General features: G+C 39.5%; 1 pseudogene; it reads right to left on the reverse strand.

Annotated features, from left to right (window-relative positions):
* Positions 1 to 8,932: 8,932 nt before the first annotated feature.
* LOC100477346 lies at positions 8,933 to 12,885 on the reverse strand (annotated as a pseudogene).
* Positions 12,886 to 16,271: the final 3,386 nt, after the last annotated feature.

Below are 16,271 nucleotides of genomic sequence, written 5' to 3' on the forward strand. Positions count from 1 at the left end.
TTATACTATACTGTAGTCTATTAAGTGTGCAATAACATTGTGTCTAAAAAATGCACATACCTTAATTAAAAAATACTTTATTGCCAAAAAATGCTGACCATCATCTGAGCTTTTAATGACTCATAATCTTTTTGCTGGTGGAAGGTCTTGCCTCGATGTTGATGGCTGCTGACTGGTCAGGATGGTAGTTGCTCAAGGCTGGGGTGGCTGTGACAATTTCTTAAAATAAGACAACAGGACAGTTTGTCTCATCGATTGACTCCTTCTTTCACAAAAGGTTTCCCTATAGCATGCAATGCCATTTGATAGCATTTTACCCACAGTAGAATTTCATTCAAAATTGGACTTAATCCTTCCAAATTTAATTAACTAAGTTTATGTAATGTTCTAAATCTTTTGTTGTCATTTCCACAATCTTCACAACATCTTCACCAGGAGAAGTTTCCATCTCAAGACACCACTTTCTTTGTTTATCTATAGGAAGCAACTCCTCATCCATTCAGGTTTTATCATAAGATTGCAACAATTCCGCCACGTTTTAAGGCTCCCTCCTAATTCTGGTTCTCTTGCTCTTTCTACCACATCTGCAGCTACTTCTTCCACTAAAGTCTTGAACCCCCAAAGTCATCCATGAGGGCTGGAATCAACTTCCTCTAAACTCCTGTTCATGTTGCTATTTTGACCTCTTCCCATGCATCACAAATGTTTTTAATGGCATCTAGAATAGTGAATCCTTTTGAGAAAGTTTTCAATGCACTTTGCCCAGATTTGTCAGAAGAATCACTCTCTTTATGTATGGCAGCTATAACCTTACAAAATGTATTTCTTAAATAATAAGTTTGAAAGTTGAAATTACTACTTGATCCATGGGCAGCAGACTGGATGCTGTGTTAGCAGGCATGAAAACAGCATTAATCTCATTGTACATCTCCATTAGAGCTCTTGGGTGACCAGGTGCATTGTCAATGAGCAGCAATATTTTGAAAGGAATCTTTTTTCCTGAGAAGTATGTCTCAACAGTGGGCCTAAAATATTCAGTAAACCATGTTGTAAACAGAACAGTAAATGAGAATTGACTTCAACTTGACATTTTCAGCTGCATTAACCTCTAGCAAGAGAGTCAGCTTGTCCTTTGATGCTCTGAAGCCAGGCATTGGCTTCTTTCTAGCTATGAAAGTTTTAAATGACGTCTTCTTCCAACGTAAGGCTGTTTTGTCTACATTGAAAACCTGTTATTTAGTGTAGCCACCCTCGTGAATGATCTTAGCCAAATCTTCTGGAGAACCTGCTGCAGCTTCTCCATCAGCACCTGCTGCTTGACCTTGCGCTTTTTTTTTGTTACAAAGATGGCTTCTTTCCTCCAACCTCATGAACCCACCTCTGCTAGCTTCTAACTTTTCTTCTGCAGCTTCCACACCTCTCATGGCCTTCACAGAATTGAAGACAGTGAGGGCCTTGCTCTGGATTAGGTTTTGATTTGAGTGTTGTGTCTGGTTTGATCCATCCAGACCTCTCAAACTTTTTCCATATCAGCAATAGGTCTCTTCTGTTTTCTTTTCGTTCATGTGTTCACCAGAGTAGCACTTTTCATTTCATTCAAGAACTTTTCTTTTGCATTCGCAACTTGGCTAACTATTTGGCTTAAGGGGCCTAGTTTTTGACCTATTTCAGCTTTGACATTCCTTCCTCACTACGCTTAATCATTTCAAGCTTTTGATTTAAAGTGAGAGATGTGGAGCTCCTCCTTTTACTCAAACACTTAGAGGCCACTGTAGGGTTATTAACTGGCCTAATTTCAATATTTTTATGTCTCAGGGACTAGGAAGGTCCAAGGAGAGGGAGAGAGACCAGGGGAACAGCCAGGTGATGGAACAGTTAGAACACATAAAACATTTATGGATTAAGTTTGCCATCTTATATGGGCAGAGTTCATGGTGCCCCATAATACATGTTCGTTGTGCCCCAAATACAATAGTAACCTCAAAGATCACTGACCACAGATCACCATAATAAATATAATAATGAAAAAGTTTGAAATATTGTAAGAATTACCAAAATGAGAGGCACCTGGGTGGCGCAGTCTGTTAAGTGACTGACTCTAGGTTTCAGATCTGGTTGTGATCTCATGGTTGTGGGATTGGGCCCATGTTGGGCTCCATGCTCAGCATAAAGTCTGCTTGAGATTCTCTCTCAAATGCTGTTGGAAAAATGGTGCCAATAGACTTGTTCAATGCAGGGTTGCCACAATTTATGAAAAACTATGAAATGCAATAACAAGAAGTACAATAAAACGAGGTATGCCTTACTTGAAAAACAGCTTGACTAAGAATAAAATTCATGGGTTGCATTTGCTTCTCCTCACACCCTTGAAGTCATGCTCGATTATTTTTCTGACAGCGAATGTTGCTTTACTTTTACCCCAGCATTTTCATTCATCTCTTGGTTGGCTTGATTTCATCTTAAGTTGTTGTTTTTTTCGGGAAGGATTGTATATTATTTAGTCCCCAAGTTTGTTCTTGTTTGAGAATGTGTGTTGTTGGCTTTTTGACTTAAATGACAACCTGACCAGATATTATATTCTTGGGCTCACTTTATTTCCCTAGAAACTTTGCAACCACTGAATGCCACTGTGGAGAAGTCTGAGACCAGCCTGATTCTTCCCTCTTATAAGTTATAAGTTATCTGCTTTTTTTCCTGTATGACTGAAGAATTCCTTCTTCACCCTGAAAGCTGAAGAACTTAATCAGGATATATCTTGGTTTTAATGGTTCCTCGTTGGTTTCCTTGTGACACAGTATGTCCTTTTCATGTGTAGATTCAGCATTCCACAGCTCTTCACATAAGGAAAAATTTCTCCTGTTATATATTAAAACACCTTTTCTTTTTAATTTGTCCTAGGAGCATTCTTGCACCCGGTTTTATGTCTTCAAAGCATGTGTCACTATTTGAAAGTATCTTATTTGTTTATTAGTTTAATGTCTTTCTAACCCTTGGAATGCAAACTCCGTGAGAAAAGGAATTTTATCTCTCTTTTGTAATTTCTGTGTCCCCAGTATCGTGAACAGCGCCAAAGAAGACCATTGCTGTTTCAATAAATATTTATTTCCAATTTTATAAATTATGCAGTGAACATTCTCAGCATACACCTTTTTGAACCATTTAAATGATCTCTTAAAAGTAAATTTCTGGAAGTGGGATTACTGTATAAAGAGGTATACACATTTCATATTATGTTCCCCATTGCCAAACTGTTTCCAGAAAGATTGTTCAAATTTATGCTCTATCTAAAGTGCAGGTGGGTGCCCATTTTCCTTGCCTACACGGAATATAGTCAATCTTTCTAATCTTTGCCAACCTATAGGTAAAATGTAATAGCTTATTGTTTTATTCACATTTTCTTTAGGCTCTTAGACACTTATAGATCCTAGACTGTGAATTTTCTATTTATGCAGCTTGACCTTTTGCTAGTGTTGTTAATATTTTCTTGTTGATTTATAAGAGCTAGTTAGATATTTGTTATTAACTCTTTTTAATTAAGTATTATAAATATTTTCACTATTTGCTATTTGTCTTCCAGTCTTATTTATGGCCTTTCTCACCCTGCAGAATGTTTACATTGGCATGTGGTTACTAGATTCTCTTTGTGGCTTCTAACTTTTGGGACATGTTTTGAAAGGTTTTCTTCAACTCCAAAGTTATACAAATATTTCCCCATGTTTTCTTCAAGTATTTGTATGGTTTCATTCCCCCCACATACTTCGGATCTAAGGAGTGAGGTAGGGATAAAGTATTTTTTCTAAATGGCTGGCAGTTATTCTAAAATCATTATTTAACATATATCCACTGATTAGCATTTATTGACTATCATGTGCCAGGTACTAAGTCCTTCACATGCATAATCTAGTTTAATCCATACATCAAGAGATGACATCATCAGATTTGTATTTAAAAAGCAAAATAAAACTTTGTTTCCAAAGCGGAAAGTAGAGTGGAGGGGGAAAAAAGGATTTCAATGTGACCAGTTATTTAAGTGATCCAGGCAACAGGCTCTTTTACAGCTGTATATTCTAGCACTTACAGGTCATGGCACATGGTAGATACTGAGTAAACACCTATTGAATGAAAATGATAATGACTTGGACCAGAGAGGTGGCGGTACAGATGGAGAAAAGTAGACAAGTTTTGAGAAATAGTTTGGAGATAGAATTAACAGATCTTATTTAAACATGGGGAGAGGCACCTGGGTGGCTCAGTTGGTTAATGTCTACCTTCTGCTCAGATCATGATCCTGGAGTCTCAGGATCAAGTCCCTCCTCTGCTCCCTGCTCAGCCCCATGCTCTGACCCTCCCTCTGACCCTCCCCCCACCCCCATGCTCACTCTCTCTCTCTCTCTCAAATAAATAAATAAAATCTTAAAAAAATAAATATAGGGAGATTATTTAAATACGGGAGATGTGAGAGAGGGAGATGTTAAAGGTGAGTCAGTTTTCTGGAAGGAATAGCTTTAATGGGAAAGTGAGGAGTTTACTTTTAAACACACTGAGTTGGAGATACCTTGGAGATATTCATTTGAAGATGTCAGGTAAGCAGGTATATCAATCTGGAACTCAAACAACAATTCTGATTCTGAATTAGGGTATGAATTTGAGAGGCATATGCATACTGATAGTAATTGAACTCATAGGAAGAGCTGTGATTACTTAAGGAAAAGGTATTGAATGAAAAAAGAAAAGCTCCTAGGACAAATCCCTGAAACACTCCAACATTTAAATGTTTAGTAATAGAGGAGGGAGAAGCCAGTAAAAATGTCTGTGAAAGGCTGCCAGACAAGTAAGAGAAACCAGGAGAGTGTGGTGTCTTAGAAGACAAGGAAAGAATGCACTCAAGGAGAGAGTTCAGGGTAATTCTAAGAGCGAGTGAAATGATGGACCATGAACTAGATAAATAGAGAAGTACAGATAGGAAGGGGGTAATAGAAAGGAAGCGAAGTGATCGATAATCTTTTCAAAAAAAGGGAAGGACAGTTGCCATCATGATGGTGTAATAAGTGAGCTGGAAGTATAGGTGATTGTGGTCAGAAAGTGGACTATTAGATTTAGTGATTTTTAGGGGAGAGGGGAAAAGAATTAGTGATTTTAGAAATAAAGAAAGTAGAGGAGTTTTAGGTGATGATGACAAGGTCCAGGCAGTGACTGTGGGAGGTAGGTGGTCAAGTAGCACTGGAGGAGGACATCGGAGATTAGGTGGGTCTTTCACAAGGACTCCAAACTCACTTAGGATGATGGCAGGACTTGCAGGACAAGAGAACACAGTAAGCAAGTGCCAGTATCTTCTGTGAACCATGAGTACACAGAAGGCAGGTGGGTTATAGTGAACGACCAGGGAGAGGGTGGCAGGGATTTTTACAAAAGGGCGAGGAACAGTGGACTCTGACTAGCACTGGGGAGTATTCTGGTCTCCTGACACTAAATAGGTGTGAAAAATATGAGCAGACCTCACCGGAGGGAGCAGCTGGGGAAGTGACCTAGAGAAGGCCAGGTTTAAATAAGTACAGAAGTGGAAGGAACATTCAGGGAAATGATTGAGTGTGTACAGGAGTTGGAATTCCAGAGGACAAATGGAGGGTTTGTGTAGGAAGAGAGGAAAGGGATGACACTAGGCTTAAGGAAGTATAGAGCATTTTAGGAATGACAGTTCCATAGAGGATAAATTTGGGAATAAAGCAGGTAATTCTATTTGTGGCTTTGACCTATGAAAACCGAAACGAACCTTAGCAGATTTAGTCACACTGACTCCTGGAGAACAGTGGACACAAAGGTTTAATAAAAGTCAACTGTGGTCTGGAAGGTCCTGCAAGTATTTGTTCTCATGCAGAAGGGTGATTAGTCACAGTAGATGCAGCAGAGGACAGCAGTGGGAGCTAAGAAGCTTGAAGTTCAAAGTTCTTCGAGGGGAGGAATGAACAGTGGTCCTAAGATTAAATTCTTAGGTGTGCTATCAACTGATGTTCTCTTTAATCAGAGGTTGGAGGTCTTGGTAGTTATAGCTTGGGGTGAGGGGGTGGGGAAGCAGGGACTTAGGAGTGGCCGGGAACCGAGCCAAGAGTTACAGATGCAGATACAGTTTAGAACTTCCACTGGATGGGGCACCTGGGTGGCACAGCGGTTAAGCGTCTGCCTTCGGCTCAGGGCGTGATCCCTGCGTTATGGGATCGAGCCCCACATCAGGCTCCTCCGCTATGAGCCTGCTTCTTCCTCTCCCACTCTCCCTGCTTGTGTTCCCTCTCTCACTGGCTGTCTCTATCTCTGTCAAATAAATAAATAAAATCTTAAAAAAAAAAAAAAAGAACTTCCACTGGAGAACAATTTTGATTTCCACCCTCCCTGCATAGAAATGATGCTAAAATTATTATCTCAAAGTAATTTCATCCGTTATTATAGGCTCAAATTTTAAATGATTTGGGCCATTTCCCCCAAGTTTCCTTCTTATTTTAGCAAAGTACGTATTTGCTTAATTCATAATTTACATAATTGTTGGTAAGTTGAATTTTCCAACACAAGAGAAATCATGGTTTCAGGTTGGTATAATTACAGAATTCAGAAGTCTTGACAAAACTTAAAGTTGCCACATTTCAGGAGGGAAAGTATAAATCTTAGTTTTTAATTTGTTCTTTTCTTGCCAATGCCTTTATAGAATCGATAGAAAATACAATAGCAGAACTAGGCCAGTGTCATACACAGAGCACCTCCCTCAGCACCCTCAGCTGCTTGGGACTTCTTGCTGCACTAAACTTCTGGAGATGCTTTTTGTTTCTAGCACTCACTTGGTACCTATTATGGATATATTCTATTTTTTCACCTTGGAAGTTCTTTGTTTTTTACCCACATATAATCACTTCTTAGATGCATATTTTTTCACATTTTAACAGCTCAGAAAATTGAGATGCGTCTTATAATCCAAACTGTCTTTGATTTGGTGAAATACAGTTCTTTGTATCCCTCCCCTCCACAGCCTAACATAATTCCTGACACACAGGAAGCACTGAACAAATGTTTGTTTATTGATTGACTGATATGTAAATTAAGAAGAGGTCATACAAGTTGAATTATTTCTTAAATACTAATTTTAACTTGACCTCCAGCATTTATTCAAACTCTTAAGTTTCATGAGTCTTTATTCAATAAAATGTTAGGCTGTTACAAAAATAGAAGAAAGGAATAAAGAAAATGTAATAATTTATCTGCCTGTATAATGATTTAAAAACGGATTTAATATTTACAAGGCATTCCTTAACAATACCTACCTTACTTTTGTGTGGAATTTGTCACCAAAACAACAATAACAACAACAACCAACCATGCAATATATACAGGGGAAAAATGACTATTAGAAACAGAGGGGTGCCTGGCTGGCTCAGTCCATAGAGCATGCGACCCTTGATCTTGGGGTCATGATTTCGAGCTCCACATTGGGCTTCAAGATTACTTTAAAAAAAAAAAAAGACCACTCACTTTATGGGGTACCTGGCTGGCTCAGGTGGGGGAACATGTAACTCTTGATCTTAAGGTTGTAAGTTCGAGCCCCACATTGGGCATACAGATTACTTAAATAAATAAACTTTAAAAAATGAATAATAGAGGGGCGCCTGGGTGGCACAATGGTTAAGCGTCTGCCTTCGGCTCAGGGCGTGATCCCGGCGTTATGGGATCGAGCCCCACATCAGGCTCCTCTGCTATGAGCCTGCTTCTTCCTCTCCCACTCCCCCTGCTTGTGTTCCCTCTCTCGCTGGCTGTCTCTATCTCTGTCAAATAAATAAATAAAATCTTTAAAAAAAAATGAATAATAGAGAAAGTATATGATTTACCTAAGTTCCACAACTAGTCAGTCTTGGTTTCTTGGTTTATGGTACTTGTTCTTCACACTGAGTTGGGTTGTCCCATGGAAAGACAGATGTACCAAAAGCATTCTTAAATGCAGCGTATTTGTGCAAAGTGCTTCTTAAAACTGATTGCCTTAAAGTAAAATTCTCACTGCTTATGTGCTGTTGCATTAATCTCTTTCTAGACTTCAGAAGAAGGGGAAAAGGAGAAAGGGAAAAGATGCAGCATAGCTGAAGTATAATTGCTCAGTAGGCACCGTTCAATGAGGGAGGCAGTAAAAAGTGAAACTCCTATTATTACATAGTAAAGAGCACCTTATTTAGCTCTTGGGAAAAACTGAAGGATATTTACTGCTAAAATGCAATTTTCACTCACTTTGAAGGAATCATCACAAGTGTCAACTCGTTTTCTGACTTAGAACCTTTAAGTCATCCTCATGAAATGTTTATATTCTTTTGTCTTACCTTCTCTGCCCATGTGGCTGTGGGATCACTCCACTGCTTTGCTTCAATTTGACTTTCGGAGTAAGTTTTGCTCCCACACATTTATTTCCAGGCTCTCCTTAGGTTATCCCTTTCTTGCGTTGGCTTTCATTGCAATGATATCTTCTCCGACATCCATTTTAGCCAAGATTAACTTCCTTTTGCCCTTGAATTTTTGATTTTTCTCTACCTGCAAGCTGGTTTTGAAGTCAGGTGTGTCCCAGGGTAGAAGTGTCTATTTTCCATTTCACTAAAGTTGCTTTCTGGAATTACTTCTCTCTTGGGAAAAGAAGGGTGGCTTTCAACAAAGCTCATTACTCCAGAACATTAGTGAGCACTAATTTTGAAAGTTATAGTCAAGGATCTTGGTAGTAGTGGTTGCTCTCCTTTATGGGAAAGTCATCATATGGATGCCTTATTTCTCCCTTCCCACTCCAGATGCTTACAAGTTATCAGAGAAGGGACCTCTCGTGACTCCCAGGTATTTTCTCCTTTGACTTCTTTTTTCAATTACTTTTTTATATTTAGTTAGTTTTTCTTTCTAGCTATGTTGTACTTTTTTTTTTTTTTTAACAAGCTCTGGCCAGTTTTATTAAAGAAGAATTTTGCTTTTCACCAGTCTGTTCTGGCATGCTTCTAATGATATCAGGATCACCTGGATCAATGATAGCCAGTGTGCATACTCCGCAATATTTTCCACATTCTAAACCCAATTCAATAGTATTGCCACTGTACTGATGGACACCAGTTTGGGCCAACATGGCACAATACTCTATTTCAGATTTCCTCAAGACTGGACAGTTGTTGGAAAGGGATGATCAGTTTTGCTTTGCCATGTCTGATCATTTTCAGAGTCTGCTTGTACCCTAGCATATGCTTTCCACTTTTCATGATGAGTTGGAGCCCAGAGTAGACAGACACCAGCAGCTTTTTCATCTTCTTTGCAGCCGCTGTCTTCCTGCCTTAGGTGTGGGCAGGCCCCAACCCAGAGCAGCCGCCAAGATGGCTGGGAGCGAGAAAAAGGTGCTATGTTTTACTTTTTAAGCTATGTTTTAGCTAACTTTCTGAGCAGGCTATTTAATCTAATCTTTGATTAGATAAAATATGGATGAAAATGCCTACCTATCAGGGTTTTTGTGACACTGCTCATCCAGAAGCGGCTAGCTGGTTCATTTCATAGCTCTTTATAAAATGTCATTCAGTTCAGGACATTCCTTCACTATCTGCATCTTTAAATCACTCTAATTTCTTGCTATGCTCTTGTCCTAAATGTTCTTGCCCTTAACTCACTTAACTTTTCCAAATTCATGTGGTCTTCTGGTTGGCTGGTCATATAATTTATTTGGACTCTTTTTGTTAAGTGAGCTCTATGCCCAACATGGGGCTTGAACTCAAGACCCTGAGATCAAGAGCTGCATGGTCTACCAACTGAGCCAGCTGGGCACCCCTAATTTATTTGGACACTTTTAAGCATACAAGGGGTCAGCACCATCAGTTATTATGGTAGGATAACAGGTGTAAACTGGGATTGTCTTAGGCAAATTAGAATGTATCCCATCCATTAGCCCTCTCCTGGCTACAGCAGACTGCTTTCTACCCTGGGAATTATCTTCGTGTTGCCATTTTAAGACTCCATTGCTTTACTGACCTTCTGTATAAGTTCTCCCCTCTGTCACTACCACTATCAATACCTATGCTCAGAACTGCATATTTACTTTCTAAACCAGCCTCCTTTAGCAAGTTTTCCATTTCTGTTGAAGGCTAGCCCACACTTCAGAGTTTATCTTTGACTTTCTGTATTCCTTCAGATCTCATATCCAGCCAGTTGGTAAAGTCTGTTAGTTCAATTCTATAAGCATATATTGAGCATTCACTTTGTTCCAGACACCAAGTAAAGTGCTAGGGTTACAAAGAGAAATAAGATACAGATAGTATCTTTGGTATAGTAGTGATGTTAACATGGAAGTTATCAATTCTGCTTGAAGGAGTCAAGGAATACTTTGCAGAAATAAGGGGAGGCTGACCTGTCACTTACTATATGAAAGAATTAATATGTATTTTATTACCTAGACACTATGATGCAAGACAATATATTAATATATTTTTTATTTGCTAGACACTATGCTATGTACTAAGAATACATTAATAAGCACGAGGTTATGGCCCCTGGAGCTTATAGACTATTAGTGAAGGTAGACAATATAAAAGTGAGGAGTGTTAGAAAGGATAAAAATGGGGCATGATGTGAATGTATAGAAGGAGAACTAACCAACTCTGCTTTCAGTTAAGCTGAAACCTGAAAAGATGAATAGGAGTAGTTAGGTGATGGGTAGAGATTGCTAGGGGAGGGGAGGAGAGATAGGTGTGAAAGAGGAGAGAGGATGATACATGAAGACGAGCATGTCTGCAGAGGAGAGAAGTGGGGAAAGGGACATAGAATGAAGTTGGAAGCGCAGACAGGGATCAGAACATATAAGACCTTGTACACCATATTAAAGATTTTGAACTTTATGCCAAGATCAATGGACAGCCATAATATAAGCATTGACAATGATATAAACAGATTTACCCTTTTTAAAGAAGGCTGTTGCAGTAGCTTAGATAAGAGATGATGGTGGTAAAAATGGAGAAAAAGATGTTTTTCAGAATATCTAGAAAGTGTAATGACAAAATTAGTAATTGACTTGTAATGAATGGTGAAGAAGGAATGGCCGAAGATGACTCTCAAAGTAGATGGTACTAGCACGTACTGAGTTGAGAAACACAAGAGGAGGACCAGGTTTGAGAATGAAGATGCTAAGTCTAGGTTTGGATATGCTGATTTTGAGGTGCCAGTGGAAAATTCAGGTAGAGGGCTTATGGAAGCAGTGGATATGTGGGTCTGAAGGTATAGATTTGAGAATTGTAGATATGCCAATGGTAACAAGGCCATGGGAGTGAATGCATTTACCTTAGGAAAAAGCCAAAGTAGGAAGAGATGTGTGCATTAGAACAGAATGTGAAAAATATTTATTGGTTGCACAAAGGAAGATCTGTCAAAGATGGTCTAAAAGGATCATCTGGAGAAGAGAGAAGAAAATCAGAAATGTGTGAAGTCACAGAAGTTAAAGGAAGAAAGCATTTCAAACAGGGAATGGTCAAGTAAAAGGAGAAATAAAAATTGATGATCTTACTGAGGCAGTTTTTGAGGAATGGCAGGCACAAATTCCAGGTTGATGGGGTTAGGGAGTAAGGGGTGGTTAATAAAATCAAGGAAGAGTCTGTGGGCAACACTTTGCACAAGTTTGGGAAGGAGGGGAGGGAGAGCATAAGAGCTGGAGAAGGACGTGGATGAAAGACTAAGGGGGATTTATCTTTTTATTTCTTTTAATGAGGGATACTTGAGTATGTTTAAATATTGACTAGAAAGGAACCATTAAAGAGGAAGAGGTTAGAAACAGGAAAGAGACAATATTAGTGCAAAGGCCTCCAATGAAATTCAGGGTTCCACAGCACAGGTGGAGGGTCCAGCTTTTAAAAGCAGGAGGGGCTCTTCCCTCTCTGCAACAGGAGAGGACAAGGAAAGGGAATTACAGGTGCAAGAAGGAGGTGGGAAGTGAAGTAGCTTCCCCTTGATGGATTTTCCTCTTTCAAAAATAGGTACTCAACAAGTATTTATTAGGTCAATGGATGAATAAATGCAAGTAACACAAATCTGAAATCCACAGGGTTTCTTATTTTCCTCCAGAAGCATTCTGTTGTCTAGAAAAGCATGGAGATGATAACGGAGGTGAGCAGGATTCAGAGTATTTTTAGGAAGAGTGCCTTTAGGAAAAATGCTTTTCGGGAAACAATGTTTCAAAATCAAACAATAAGTACGCTAAAGTCATGCTCCAAGTGGAACACAGCAAGGAAAACGCTACTGTATTGGATAAAGTGAAAGCAAAAAGGCTATCTGTTCTATACAGGTCTGTTTTGTTCTATATTTTTAATTTTAAAAATTCTTTTTCGATCTCTAGAAGTTTCAGACCACAAACTCTGACTCTGGGGGGAGAGCATGGAACTATCACCTACTGAGCACTTCTTTGCCAAGATCTATGAAGAGTAACTTTCATTTCACCTTCATGTCAACTTTAGGAGGTAGGTGTAATTAATACCGTCTCCATTTTAAGATGGTGGAAACAGCTTCAGAGAGGATAAATGTGACAAGGCCACTCAACCATTCAGTGATAGAAACAGGATTCGAACCCAGATCTGCCTTCAGTTGTTCTTAACTGCGGTGCTATGGATCCATCTCAGATTTTTTTTTTTTAAGATTTTATTTATTTATTTGACAGAGATAGAGACAGCCAGCGAGAGAGGGAACACAAAGCAGGGGGAGTGGGAGAGGAAGAAGCAGGCTCATAGCAGAGGAGCCTGACGTGGGGCTCGATCCCATAACGCCAGGATCATGCCCTGAGCCAAAGGCAGACGCTTAACCGCTGTGCCACCCAGGCGCCCCCCATCTCAGATTTTAACTCTTACCATTGTAGACAGTCTTCATGGTGCGGTCATGAGTAAAATGTTCCCTGACATGCCATGGGCTTGCTTTATTCTTGTGATGTTTGCCACTCTTCAAGATCCAAATCCTATCTCCATTAATGTGCTATCTAAATCCTACTTTCTCCCTAAACACTTCAGGACACCTCAAACCCTGATGGTCTCTCTGTCCTTGGAAATCCTACAACAGTTTGTGTTACTCGTCTGATAATTTTTTTTCCTGCATTTTCTGTAATTGAGAATATTAACTTTTCTCTTGAACTTTTCATAGGATTTTCTTATGATTATGACTTAACACCACAATTCCACAAGCTTCTTGGGGGATAAGAAATACATCTTATGTCCTTCTACTCTTTTCTTTTCTTTTCTTTTCTTTCTTTCTTTCTTTCTTGCTTTCTTGCTTTCCTTTTTAAATATCTTTTAGGGGCGCCTGGGTGGCACAGCGGTTGAGCATCTGACTTCGGCTCAGGGCGTGATCCTGGCGTTATGGGATCGAGCCCCACGTCAGGCTCCTCTGCTATGAGCCTGCTTCTTCCTCTCCCACTCCCCCTGCTTGTGTTCCCTCTCTCTCTGGCTGTCTCTATCTCTGCCAAATAAATAAATAAAATCTTTAAAAAAAAAAAGTAAGTATCTTTTAAAACTTCTTCCTAATGCCTTGTCCATAGTTTGCAGTCAGTATTTGTTGCTAGAGATTACTGGGTCAGTCCCACCATAGATATTGGTTGAACGTCTCAGAACTGTCCGCAGCTACTTCAGAAAGTTTCTTGTTGATGTCAATCTCAAAAATGGAGGATTTATTATTATTTCTGCTGTGGATTTTCTTTTTCTTTTTTGGTTACAAAACTGGGAATCTCAAAAAGACTATTGGTTTGAATGTGTATATTGGGGGGGGGTGCGTTCCTTTGAAAGGAGCTGTAGAAAAGCAGACTTTTTATTTTGTAAAGGTTTTTTGCAGCTTACAAGTTCTTATAAAAAAAAAAAAGCCCAAATTGGTTGAACTTGAAGTTCCCCTCCTCCTTTCTCCTCCTTCAGAGCCTTTTTCTAAACCTACTTCCCTTAAAATGACTTTTATTGATTTTCACTCAATGAGAGTTATTCTTCAGAATGAGGATGGAGGGGTCAGAGAGAGAAATTTACCCTGTGTTACCTGTGGAATAGGTGTACCTCCGTATCTAGTCTTGTTTTATTTGTTCTGTTTCCTGTATCCAGAAACCTGCACACTAGGGATCATTAGGTCCTCTGTGTCTTGGTCGGAGCTTGAGTACAGTATACTAATAGATCAATTTATGTGTTCATTCATTCAGCAAACATTTATTGAGCAGTCATGTCCTAGGCATTGGAGATACTAAGATGAATAAGACGTAGTCACTGCCCTCAATGACCTCCAGATATACATGAAGGCACCAACTTGGTGGGGGTTGGGGTTATGGAAGGCTTCCTCAGCGGGGCAACTGAATATCCTCCCTTAGGGAATCCTAACAGACTAAAGAGGTCAGCCTTGTAAAATACATATAAACATCTAATCAAATTAACCAATTAGAAAGACATTTATTAAGAAAGGACAGTCTTTTACCAGTATGTCCCATGTTTCTTTTTCCATTTTTTTTTCTTAATTTCTTTGTCTCCAGTCTTATCCCTTTCCAACCTACATTTAAAATTGCCTCCAAATCTATTTTTCTGAACCTTGATCTGATCATGTCATTTCTGTCATGAGAATTTTTAATGGCCATTCATTCATTCATTCATTCATTCTATATAATCATCGATCACCTGCTGTGTTGTTAAGTGTTTGGGATGCAGTGGTGAGCAAAACTCCTTCCGTTTAAGAAGCTTATAGTCTAGGACAGGAGACAGACAAGTAAGCGGACAGTTTCAGTATTGTTTAATACTAGCTTTGACAGGGTAAGCACACGATTCTGTGGGAGTGTATAGAGGAGCACCGTGTCCTGTCTTAGAAAGCCAGGTAGGGCTTCCTGAATCTTGTCCTTAGCTTTAAATCAATTCAATCTAACAGATACTAGTATCTATTGTGCTAAGTCCTATGCAAAACAACTGCTTTTAAGCAGATCAAAGTCTAGTGGAGGTGCCTGAAAATTTAATCGATGATTCCAGCACAATGTGGTAAGTGGATAGATAAACGCATAGGATGCTACAATAACACAGAATGAGGAAAAGAGAGGACAGTGATACTGCAGCTCCCTAGAAGAGACCAGGCCTAAGCGGAGGCTTGAAGTATGAATAGGAGTTGGCTAGATATTGCATCATCCAGATCCTTAACAGACAAACAGAACCCTTCACAATCTATTGATCTACTTTTCCAGTGCGCCCCGTATCTTCTGTGCCTTTGTTTTTCAAAGTAGAAATAAGAACCCCTGGATTATTTAGTGTTACACATGTGATATGAGAAAGTACTGGGCAAACGTGGTGCATCTTCCCGGAGCATCAGTTTTATCAGCTGATAAATCACTGAGAACATTGTTTTATATTTGAACATAATATATTTGTGGAGTTGAAGGCAAATTTTCCATTAATTTTTTTCAAGATAAAACCTGATACATAAATTTCAGGCTTGCCCTTAGACACCACTATCCACCATCACCCCTTTCTTGTAGAAAAGTTTGAAATGCACTATCTGAATGCACCAAGAACTTTCATGTCTCTGTGCCTTAGCATATGCTGTTCCCTCATCCTAGAGTGCTCATCTCACTTTTCTCCCTAGGTAAACTCGCTTTTCTCCTCCCTAGGTAAACTTACCTTTCAAAGCCCAACTTAAGTGTCATCCCACAGTAGTCTTTTTTTTTTTTTTTTTTTNNTTGTTTTTTTTTTTTTTTTTTTTTGAGAGAGAGAGAGAGAAAGAGAGAGAGTGGGGGAGAGGCAGAGGAAGAGGGAGAGAGAGAATCTCAAGCAGGCTCCACGCTGAGCACTGAGCCCATCGCAGGGCTTGGTCTCATGACCCTGAAATCGTAAGTCCAACACCTAACTGACTGAGCCACTGAGGACGCCCCTCATATAGTCATTCTTAATATAATTTAAATGTCATCCCATATAATGGTTACTTTTGTTTTAGATTTTATTTATTTATTTGAGAGAGAGAGAGAGCAAAAAAGCAGGCGGGGGGGGGCAGAGGAAGAGAGACAAGCAGACTCCCCACTGAGCAGGGAGCCAGACATGAGCTTGATCACAGGACTCTGAGATCATGACCTGAGCCAAAGTCATACACTTAACCAACGGAGCCACCCAGGTGTCCTTAAAATGGTTATTTTTTGAACACCCCCTTGAGTCCCTGCGTCCTTTCCTAGAAGCTCCAGAGTGAGCGCCTCCCGCCATCCTTGACTCAGAATCTCCATTACAGCACTGCTCACATTGAACAGCCCCGCTCACTAGCTGCCT

This window comes from Ailuropoda melanoleuca, chromosome 2, assembly GCF_002007445.2.
Source record: "Ailuropoda melanoleuca isolate Jingjing chromosome 2, ASM200744v2, whole genome shotgun sequence".
NCBI classification, from domain to species: domain Eukaryota; kingdom Metazoa; phylum Chordata; class Mammalia; order Carnivora; family Ursidae; genus Ailuropoda; species Ailuropoda melanoleuca.